The sequence below is a fragment of the Schistocerca americana genome, chromosome 7, assembly GCF_021461395.2.
Source record: "Schistocerca americana isolate TAMUIC-IGC-003095 chromosome 7, iqSchAmer2.1, whole genome shotgun sequence".
In the NCBI taxonomy this organism is placed as follows: Eukaryota; Metazoa; Arthropoda; class Insecta; order Orthoptera; family Acrididae; genus Schistocerca; species Schistocerca americana.
In genome coordinates this window covers 178419630-178430047 of record NC_060125.1, presented here as the reverse complement: position 1 = coordinate 178430047, position 10418 = coordinate 178419630, and the positions used below count along the sequence as shown (strand labels likewise).

The 10418-nt window shown below is 44.7% G+C and overlaps 1 pseudogene; it reads right to left on the bottom strand.

Annotated features, from left to right (window-relative positions):
* Positions 1-2521: 2521 nt before the first annotated feature.
* On the bottom strand, positions 2522-2639 carry LOC124623221 (annotated as a pseudogene).
* Between the last annotated feature and the right edge of the window lie 7779 nt (positions 2640-10418).

Sequence of the window (10418 nt, the reverse complement as noted above, 5' to 3'; positions counted from 1 at the left end):
AATATCACCAGGCACAAAAACGCTACAGGGTGGCACTTCATTGGTTACATAATATGAAGTTGAAAGTCTCACACAATGTTTGATACTTTTCTAAAAGCTAAAATTTATTACTAGTTCAGAACAATGTTATATTACTGAATTCATGTGGGCGATTGTTGAAGGCTGACATTAGCGAAATAATTAATGACAAATCAAAATGAATACCCAAGTTCAAATTTTTAGCTGAATTACTGCAGTTTTGAAACCGAAAATACGATTTTTCAGCAAGAGATTACAAATCAAGTGATGTACAATATCAAAAAATTTAAAATTATTGTAATATTAAAAAATTAATCGTAAATTAATTATCCAACAATGTCAGGTTACCTTCCATTCCGAAAGTGGGTTCACTCAGCGACTGTTATGTGACCTATAAATTACAGAGTGCAGCAATCACTCTATAATTTATAAATATACCCAACAATGTATAATATAATTGTTACGCTGTCTTAAATGTGAGCCGGCCGCGGTGGTCTCGCGGTTCTAGGCGCGCAGTCCGGAACCGTGCGACTGCTACGGTCGCAGGTTCGAACCCTGCCTCGGGCATGGATGTGTGTGATGTCCTTAGGTTAGTTAGGTTTAAGTAGTTCTAAGTTCTAGGGGACTAATGACCGCAGCAGTTGAGTCCCGTAGTGCTCAGAGCCATTTGAACCAATCTTAAATGTGAAAGGAGTGGAGACCGACTTGATTTCCTCATTCCGTTGCAGCGAGTTGCTGGAGACCGACTGGACTGCATGACTGTCGTCTAGCGCAATAAATAAAAAACGAAAATTCTTAGTGTCTAGTTGCTTCAGGAAACGCTCTGGACTAACACACCCTGCAAACTAAGTTAACGATTTGCAGTTTTATCTTTGCTATTGCTGCCTCCGTCACTGGCTTGTGGTGTTAAGATATGGTTCTTACGCCATTATAATTACGAGCTCAGTAATTTGCGTCAGATTATTAATTTTGAATGTATTTTGGAGCGAGTAGCAGCGTTGAACTTTCACGGATAAGGCAAAGTGTCTGTTCTGGCTTCATGTGACTTTCCACTTATTGAAAACTCCATCGTTTCCACAGGATTTTCTGATCTCTCTTTATGGCAGTCTTGTATATAGCAGCATTTTTATGAGGTATCTCAAATCCTCCATTTTATAACTGTGGAGTTGCCAGTTTCTATGTAATCCCAGATCTCCTCATTTAACAAAAGTACATTCGATTCGTTCGAGTGACTTCGTTGCAGACACAAAACAAGATGGACACACTAAAAGTATTTATCTTAGTCTCATATCGAATGACTAGATGCTTCATCGAGCCTTCGTGAGAAAGTTCAGTTCTCATATTCACAGAACGACAGAAACTGCTATTCACTTGTAAAATTCATGATCTCTTTGAGTGTTACTTTTTCAGACAAAGGTGGATTGCTTCTCTCTGAACGTCAAAACTTTTGGCCCTTCTGTCGATATCTTAAGTTTGTGTCTATCGGGCGTTGTTAATACTTTTTCCAGTGCTGTGTGTTCGTTACGTTCTCAGCGAATTGCAAGCAGTTTAGGTGGACTCTCGACCCAGAACTACTGAAAGAATGTCATGTGTCCCAGATAGGTGTTAAATTAATGTCGCTGCCAAATTGCAATCCTTTCTAACTCCTCTGTCCACTGGAAAGATTCTGTAAAACCATGGGCACTGTTTATTTGCCAGTATTGTTGTTGTAGAGAGTTCGAGATACACTATTGATCTGGTGGCGGTATACCGCCGCCTTCAAATTTCCCTGTAAACCATACCTAAAATTGCAAAAAATGATTCAGTTTCATATTACTTGCTCAAGAGTAGAAACCAGTACAGAAGTAGCATTTTCTTAAACCGCTTATATCTCCAGCGAGGACTGTCTCCGTATCTCTTGGAATCGGTTGTTGACAATCGTTCTCTAGATCTTGCAAGCTGAATCAAGTAAACTAGTACTACGGCAAATTCCACAATTATTTATCTGCCATTTGTTTTATACTTCATTTGATTCGTGCTCTGTACTAGAGCTGCCTATGAACATTTCTTCCTTATGTGGAAGAACCTCAGCTTTAAAAGAAGGCCACCACATTTCAGTAATTCAGTAGTTAGGCCATCTGGTTGTTGCGCCTTTCAGTTCTTCGTTGGTCTGTCACCGTAGATCATTTGCATGAGATTGACGTAAATGACGTGTTACGAACTAGTTTACGGGCGATGCGTGTGTAATTTTTTTGTGCATATGGCTATACGCTGGGTGTTTACAGGTTAGTGGCTTCAATTTAATAATAAAAATAAAATAAAGCACTCCGTCTTCAGGCCAGAAGTCGCCCATCGGGACCATCCGACCGCCGTGTCATCCTCAGCAGAGGATGCGGATAGGAGGGGCGTGTGGTCAGCACACCGCTCTCCTGGTCGTTATGATAGTTTTAAGTGACCAGAGCCGCTACTATTCGGTCGAGTAGCTCCTCAATTGGTATCACGAGGCTGAGTGTACCCAGAAAAATGGCAACAGCGCATGGAGGCCCGAATGGTCACCCATCCAAGTGCCGGCCACGCCCAACAGCGCTTAACATCGGTGATCTGACGGGAACCGGTGTAGACACTGCGGCAAGGCCGTTGCCTCAGTTTAATAATAACTGACATATTATGTCTAATAACAGCAATGGAAAAAGTATTAACTACTCCCGGTAGAAGTAATGCTAATAGGATGGAACATCGTCTGCTGTCTGAAATGGGCAAGGAAGACACACGACAAGGTAGATAAGATGTGCCAAGCCAGCTGAAGCCACACCACTACCGTGGGGCTACCAAAATGTGGAGATATTGCTGTTACGTATCAGCCACAGCCGGCCGAAGTGGCCGTGCGGTTAAAGGCGTTGCAGTCTGGAACCGCAAGACCGCTACGGTCGCAGGTTCGAATCCTGCCTCGGGCATGGATGTTTGTGATGTCCTTAGGTTAGTTAGGTTTAACTAGTTCTAAGTTCTAGGGGACTAATGAGCTCAGCAGTTGAGTCCCATAGTGCTCAGAGCCATTTTTTTTATCAGCCACTGATCAAATAGTTCTACGATTTTCTGAGGGTTACGATAAGATGCCTGAATGTTTGTAAATCCAGGAACTGATGACTGTGACTGAACACAGCTGTTGTCGTCTTGGATGCCGGGATTGTCCACAGCATGCTCGCCATGAAGATGTAGAGTAAAGGCAACAAATGGTTACCATATATGATGAAACAAGCACCCTGGTCCATGTTCAAAGACCAGCTCATGATAAGGAAAACATCCTCAAAATACCACAGAACCATCTCCATCCCAAGCGCCACCCTCGTCACGTATGACCCATTTGGCCTTCTGTACATTCGATGCCTTGCATGATTTGGAAAGGGGAAAATTCTCGACTCTTCAGGGGCTTCCAATATCTATTTCTTGTGTAGCCCACAAGTACTTGCTGCTGTGAGCTATAACCTTTCGCGAGGTACTCGGCTCCAAATGTCAACAGAATGCATGCACTTCCCCCGCAATGTTTTGCTCCGAAACTGACTGAGATGGCTCTGCATTCACTGCGAGCACCAATATCTGTCAGGTTTGAAACAGATTGTCATTGACAAGGCGTAGCACTCGCCTCTGGGCGCCGTCGGAAAGGATCTTTTTGCGACGTGTTATATCGCTGCGAGTGAAACGCTTTTACGTTGGACGTTTCACATTTACACAGTAACAAACTGGGCAACTCTTTTCACGGTGTTGTCATGAAAACTGCAATGCGACAGTAGCTCCTTCCTATCATTCTGTCACATTTCTTTTTCGATCCACCTTTCTGCGCTTCATTGCCATGACTTACATTGAGGGGGGGGGGGGGGGGCAAAAGTACGGAAACACGGCGAAAAATGCCTGCGTCGTGGCTGGAACTGTGTTCTCTGTAGTTGTTGTACGTGCATTATGTCGTATCTAAGTGATTCTGACGTGGACAAACTGTTGGTTATAGTATGGCCAGAACTTCTGTCAGCAAGTACTCCTTGCCGCCGTTGGATAAGCAGCTCCAGCAGCAAGTCGTATACCCTTAGCTTACTTATTTGTTACATAGTTTAATTCTTAATTTCTTTGCGTGTTTTTGGGTACTTGCATTGTTTAATCCATAAATTTCGGGCGTATTATTGTATTTGAGGGTTGTAGCATCGCGCTTTAGTACCTGAATAGTGTAAATTCGCGTAGTGGTCTGTCGTCTGTTCTTGTTTTGAACGGCCAGTGTCGGTTGGTCACAGCCAGTGTGCTCCCTGCCGCCGTTGGATAAGCAGCTCCAGCAGCAAGTCGTATACCCCTAGCTTACTTATTTGTTACATAGTTTAATTCTTAATTTCTTTGCGTGTTTTTGGGTACTTGCATTGTTTAACCCATAAATTTCGGGCGTATTATAGTATTTGAGGGTTGTAGCATCGCGCTTTAGTACCTGAATAGTGTAAATTCGCGTAGTGGTCTGTCGTCTGTTCTTGTTTTGAACGGCCAGTGTCGGTTGGTCACAGCCAGTGTGCTCCCTGCCGCCGTTGGATAAGCAGCTCCAGCAGCAAGTCGTATACCCCTAGCTTACTTATTTGTTACATAGTTTAATTCTTAATTTCTTTGCGTGTTTTTGGGTACTTGCATCGTTTAATCCATAAATTTCGGGCGTATTATAGTATTTGAGGGTTGTAGCATCGCGCTTTAGTACCTGTATAGTGTAAATTCGCGTATTGGTCTGTCGTCTGTTCTTGTTTTGAACGGCCAGTGTCGGTTGGTCACAGCCAGTGTGCTCCCTGCCGCCGTTGGATAAGCAGCTGCAGCAGCATGTCGTATACCCCTAGCTTACTTATTTGTTACATAGTTTAATTCTTAATTTCTTTGCGTGTTTTTGGGTACTTGCATTGTTTCATTCATAAATTTCGGGCGTATATATTTGAGGCTTGTAACATCGCGCTTTAGTGTTTACTTCGTAGATTCTTACTTAAATTGCGTGTGAGTTTCGTATAGATGTAATTTCGAATTTTACTGTAATCGTAAATTCATGCAGATGGTAGCGCAGTCGTTAGGCATTTGTATAGGTTAGTTAATACATTCTTTGCGTGTTTCCCTTGCGTTATCGAGGCTCAGAGTCGTGTTTCAGTAACTGTTGTTCAACATCGATTAGAATGGACGGGGACTGTGATGTGTTCGGATGAGGGCTGAGTTGGCATCCCTTCGCTCACAGCTGCAAGCGGCGCTGACTTGGGTCGCGCAGCTTGAGGCTGTTGCCAATGGGCACCACTGTGGGCAGCCGGACTTGGGTATCACGGGGATGTCAACCTTGTCCCGTCGGTCCCCAGATCGGTCTGCCGCTGTGGTTGCCCCGGTTGCTGCCCGCAGTGGGGCTGAGCCCTCGCCTGTGGTTGATTGGGAGGTCGTTCCAAGGCGTGGCAGGCAGCGAAAGACGTCCCCGGAGGTTGATTAGAAAGCCTCCCCGGTGCGTCTGACAAACGGGTTTCAGACACTGTCTCTGGCTGAGCCAGATGCAGCTGCCTGCCCTGTTTCAGAGGATGATTCTCAGCCTTCAAGGTCCGGGCAATCACAGAGGGTGGGCTAATTGGAAGTTGGGAGCTCCAATGTTAGGCGCGTAATGGGGCCCCTTAGGGATATGGCGGCTAAGGAGGGGAATAAATCCAGTGTGCACTCCGTGTGCATTCCGGGTGGAGTCATTCCTGATGTGGAAAGGGTCCGTCCGGATGCCATGAAGAGCACAGGGTGCAGCCAGCTGCAGGTGGTGGCACATGTCGGCACTAATGACGTTTGTCGCTTTGGATCTGAGGAAATTCTCTCTGGATTCCAGGGGCTATCTGATTTGGTGAAGGCTGACGGTCTTGCTTACGAGATGAAGGCAGAGCTCACCATCTGCAGCATCGTTGACAGAACCGACTGCGGACCTTAGGTGCAGACCCGGGTGGAGGGTCCGAATCAGAGGCTCAGACGGTTTTGCGACCGTGTTGGCTGCAGATTCCTTGACTTGCGCCATAGGGTGGTGGGGTTTCGGGTTCCGCTGAATAGGTCAGGAGTTCACTACACTCAGCTGGCGGCTGCACGGATAGCGGAGGCTGTGTGGCGTGGACTGGGCGGTTTTTTAGGTTAGAAGGCCTCGGGAAAGTACGGGGTGGGCTGCAATCTCAAAGGGTGCATGGCAAATACAGGACGTGCTTGGATGAAGGAAAAGTCGGAATTGTAGTTGTAAATTGTTGTAGTTGTGCTGGGAAAGTCCCTGAGCTTCAAGCGCCAATAGAAAGCACAGAAGCTGAAATCTTCATAGGTACAGAAAGCTGGCTAAAGCCTGTAATAAGTTCTGCAGAAATTTTTACGAAGTCTCAGACGGTGTTCAGGAAAGATTAGGCAGAATTGGTGGTGGAGTGTTTGTGTCTGTCGGTAGTGGTTTATCTTATAGAGAAGTCGAAGCAGATACTCCGTGCGAATTGGTATGAGTGGAGGTTATACTTCACAGCCAAACTAAGTTAATAATTGGCTCCTACCGACCCCCAGACTCCGATGATATAGTTGCTGAATACTTCAGAGAAAATTTGAGTCTCGTAACAAATACCCCACTCATACGGTTATAGTTGGTGGGGACTTCAACCTTCCCTCGATATGTTGGCAAAAATACTTGTTCAAAACCGGTGGTAGGCAGAAAACATCTTCAGAGTTTGTCCTAAATGCTTTCTCCGAAAATTATTTCGAGCAGTTAGTCCACGAACCCACGCGAATTGTAAATGGTTGCGAAAACACGCTTGACCTCTTAGCCACAAACAATCCAGAGCTGATAGAGCATCATGACTGATACAGGGATTAATGACCACAAGGCCGTTGTAGCTAGGCTCAATGCCGTTTCTTCCAAATCCACCAGAAACAAACGCAAAATAATTTTATTTAAAAAAAGCGGATAAAGTCACTAGAAGCCTTCCTAAGAGACAATGTCCATTCCTTCCGAACTGACTATGCAAATGTAGACGAGATGTGGCTCAAATTCAAAGATCTAGTAGCAACAGCAATTGAGAGATTCATACCTCATAAATTGGTATGAGATGGAACTGATCCCCCATGGTACACAAAACAGGTCCGAACGCTGTTCATCTACATCTACATCCATACTCCGCAAGCCACCTGACGGTGTGTGGCGGAGGCAACGGAAAAAGCATGCGAAGTTCAGAAGAACGCGAAATCCCGAAGATTGGCTAAAATTTAGACGCTCGAAATTTGGCACGGACTTCAATACGAGATGCCTTTAATAGTTTCCACAACGAAACAGTATCGAAATTTGGTAGAAAATCTGAAGAAATTCTGGTCGTATGTAAAGTATACAAGCGGCAAGACGCAGTCAATACCTTCGCTGTGCAGTGCCGATGGTACTGTTACCGACGACTGTGCCGCTACAGCGGAGTTATTGAACGAAGTTTTCCGAAATTCCTTCACCAGGGAAGACGAATGGAATATTCCAGAATTTGCAAGACAAACAGCTGCTAGCATGAGGTTCTTAGAAGTAGATACCTTAGGTGTTGCGAAGCAACTCAAATCGCTTGATACGGGCAAGTCTTCAGGTCCAGATTGTATACCGATTAGGTTACCTTCAGATTACGCTGATACAATAGCTCCCCACTTAGCAATCATATACAACCGCTCGCTCACCGATAGATCTGTACCTACAGATTGGAAAATTGCGCAGGTCGTACCAGTGTTTAAGAAGGGTATAAGGAGTAATCCATCGAACTACATACCTATATCATTGACGTCGGTTTGCAGTAGGGTTTTGGAGCATATACTGTATTCAAACATTATGAATCACCTCGAAGGGAACGATCTACTGATACGTAATCAGCATGGTTTCAGAAAACATCGTTCTTGTGCAACGCAGCTAGCTCTTTATTTGCAAGAAGTAATGGCCGCTATCGACAGGGGATCTCAAGTTGATTCCGTATTTCTAGATTTCCGGAAAGCTTTCGACACCGTTCCTCACAAGCGACTCCTAATCGAGCTCCGGGCCTATGGGGTACCGTCTGTTGTGCGACTGGATTCGTGATTTCCTGTCAGGAAGGACGCAGTTCGTAGTAATAGACGGCAAATCATCGAGTAAAACTGAAGTGATATCAGGTGTTCCCCAGGGAAGCGTCCTGGGACCTCTGCTGTTCCTGATCTATATGAATGACCTGGTTGACAATCTGAGCAGTTAGGTTGTTCGCAGATGATGCTGTAATTTACCGTCTGGTAAGGTCATCCGAAGACCAGTATTAGTTGCAAAGCGATTTAGAAAAGATTGTTGTATGGTGTGGCAGGTGATAGTTGACGCTAAATAAGGAAAAGTGTGAGGTGATCCATATGAGTTCCAAAAGAAATCCGTTGGAATTCGATTACTCGATAAATAGTACAATTCCCAAAGCTGTCAATTCAACTACGTACCTGGGTGTTAAAAATACGAACAACTTCGGTTGGAAAGACCACATAGATAATATTGTGGGGAAGGCGAGCCAAAGGTTGCGTTTCATTGGCAGGACACTTAGAAGATGCAACAAGTCCACTAAAGAGACAGCTTACACTACACTCGTTCGTCCTCTGATAGAATATTGCTGCGCGGTGTGGGATCCTTACCAGGTGGGATTGACGGAGGGCATCGAAAGGGTGCAAAAAAGGGCAGCTCGTTATGTATTATCACGTAATAGGGGAGAGAGTGTGGCAGATATGATACGCGAGTTGGGATGGAAGTCATTAAAGCAAAGACGTTTTTCGTCGCGGCGAGATCTATTTACGAAATTTCAGTCACCAACTTTCTCTTCCGAATGCGAAAATATTTTGTTGAGCCCAAACTAAATAGGTAGGAATGATCATCAAAATAAAATAAGAGATATCAGAGCTCGAACAGAAAGGTTTAGGTGTTCGTGTTTCCCGCGCGCTGTTCTGGAGTGGAATGGTAGAGAGGTAGTATGATTGTGGTTCGATGAACCCTCTGCCAAGCACTTAAATGTGAATTGAAGTAGTCATGTAGATGTAGAGGTAGCCGAAGAGTTTGGTCTTTTAAGAGGCACCGTACCGAAGATTTATACCACATGCAGCGAAAGAGGAGAAACATCATCCCTTAAGTCACAACGCGGCCGAAAGTGTGTTGAGTGACCATGATATACCGTCATTGAAGAAGACTCTGTCTAAAAATAAGAGGACGACAATCGCAAAAATCACTTTGGTCCAGAATGTCGCACACGCCAGCCCTGTCAACACCAAAACAACACGAAGGGAGCTCCATAAGCTGCGAGTTGCGGGGCGAGCTGGAATTCCAAAACAACATACCAGAAATGGAGACGCCCATAGCAGGAAACCATGGTACCAAAGCCATAAAACCCTGACAATGGAGCAATGGAAGAAAGACATTTGGTTGGCTGAGTGTCTTTTTACACTGTTTCCAACTTCTGATACTGTACGTCTGGTGTACGCTGTCCCTGGCCCCTGATAAAGACTGCTTGCTGCGGAGAGTGAAACATGGCGAGTGGTCCGTGATGATATGAACAGCACTAACGCGGCATTCCGTGAATCCCGTTGTTATTGTGCGAGTATTATGTGACCATTTTGGCTGATGTCCATCCCATGCTAAAATATTGGTTCCCCAATGGTCATGTTGTCTTCCAAGACGACAGCGCCCCTGTTAACCCAGCTCGAATTGTCCATGACCAGTTTCCTGAGCACGACGAAGAAGTGTTACAGCGCCCCTAACCACCAATGTTATTGAGCCTTTGTGGTCTACTTTGGAGAATAGATCGCTACCAACCTCGATCACGTTACCTGGAGTTGCCACTATTTTGTACTAATAATGTTGTATGATTTCCATGAAATCCATACAGGAACTGAATTTATCCATTCCGAGACGACTGGAAGCTGTTTTGTCTGACAAGTTTTCCTAAACCGCATTTTTCGTGGTAATGTATTGTGTTTTTGATGTTTCCACACTTATGTCCCTCCGTGGTATGTCAGTGGTGCAGGCTCACACGAATGCCTGCTGCCAGTTTTACACCTTCTTCACCGCTCCACAGCCACCAGTTTGTACTTTTGAGGTGTGGCACGTCCAACTATCGTATCTCCACAGTGAGTGTACTAATGTGTGCAAACTTAGTTTACCACTTAGCTTGCAAATGGACAAAACCTCTGAACTGACTTCTCAAGCCCAGGGTGTCAGACAGACATTCTAAATAAATATGACCCTGGCCCTGTAAGGCAACTAATATCAGGTATGGATCGTATCAAAATTAGTTAGAAATGCTGTTGTCAGATACCTAAAATGCATGATTTAATAAAACTGAAAATTTTGGGTCTATTCTAGGAAGACAAAACAGGTATTCCCTTTTTTATTCTACATATAATTTATCAACTGTTGCTTT